Below are 1,457 nucleotides of genomic sequence, written 5' to 3'. Positions count from 1 at the left end.
TGCTGCGACACTATTCAAAACAAGCCCGTAGCTTTGTGAATTCCACATCTACTTCTGGCAGCTTCCTTTCACATTTGCAGTTCAGCTGAAGCATTAATGCGCTGTGCGTATTTAAGTTGGGAGTAACGGCGATGGTCAAAGCGATTAATATTTCCTGCAACACTAACAATTCTTGTAATCCAATTGGAATTCAAGATAGCACTCTGTTGGGAGATGAATGCCCTCTGTTGGGTGAGGTCAACCATGGATGTTGCATCCTAGCTGTCAAAATGGATACCAGGGCAGTACGATATGGAGAGCAAGCTGTTGCTAAATCAGCTGGTTCCCCCCCCCCATCACACCAAAGATTGACAGTTTGGCAGGAGTTGCCAGTCAGCATTGAATTCAGTGTAGCCTTAGACACTCCAGCTCTTTCCTCAGGGTTTCCCCCAGGAGCGGGAATCACCGCAAGGCAGCGGAGGTTTGAGATCAGAGTCTTCCTTCTCCTGGCTTTTTGGGCTAGTTCAAAAATGTCTAATTATCCCAGGGGTTCCCAGCCTGGGGTCCACAGTTAATGGCATTAAGAAAGGTTGTTTTATCCTCATATGGAGTATTGTGTGTAGTTATGCCCACACACTTACAGAAAAGATGTCAATAAGATTGGGAGCTCAGAGGACATTTACAAGATTGATGCTGGGATTTGAGGATCTGAGTTATAAGGAAAGGTTGAATAGGTGAGGTGTTTATTGCTTGGAGCATAGAGGGATGAGGGGTGATTTGATAGAATTGCACAAGATTGAGGGGTATAGACAAAGTAAATGCAGGCAAGCTTTTTCCACTGATGTCGTGTGAGACTAGAAAGAGGTCATAGGTTAAGGGTGAAAGGAGAAATATTTAAGGAGAACCAGAGGTTCTCCTTCACTGAGGGTGGTGAGAGTGTGGAATGAGCTGCTAGGAGTGGTGGATGTGGGATTGATTTCAACACTTAGAGAAATTTGTATAACCACATGATGAGAGAGCTATATTGGAGTATAGTCCAGGTGTGGGTTGATGGGACTAGGTTCAGCACTGACGGGATGGGCCAAAGGGGCTGTTCCTGTGCTGTAGTGCTCGGTGACTATAATATTTCCCTTTTTTAAAATAAATTAGCCATGAATCTGAAGGTAAATGAGTATTTCCCGGCAAAGCTGCAAAAAATTGTTATGTACATTCTTGAACACACTGTACATTCCTTCTACTTACTGTTCTTGGCAGATTTAATGGAGATAATAACCTTAACAGAATTTAGCCTCATTAGCAGTTGTTTCAAGCCAATAAATTAATGCTGCCAAAATCTAGTAAACTGTGGAGAGCATGGAACATAAAAAAGTACAGTGCAGGAAGAGGCCACTTGGCACACTGTGATGAACCAGCTGAAAAGCAAATCAATATCTTCCAAACACTAATCCCGCCAATCTACACTGTGTCCACGTCCTTCC

Source organism: Hypanus sabinus, chromosome 18, assembly GCF_030144855.1.
Source record: "Hypanus sabinus isolate sHypSab1 chromosome 18, sHypSab1.hap1, whole genome shotgun sequence".
NCBI lineage: Eukaryota > Metazoa > Chordata > Chondrichthyes > Myliobatiformes > Dasyatidae > Hypanus > Hypanus sabinus.
The sequence above is the reverse complement of the archived record's forward strand: the minus strand, read 5'-3'. Positions refer to the sequence as shown.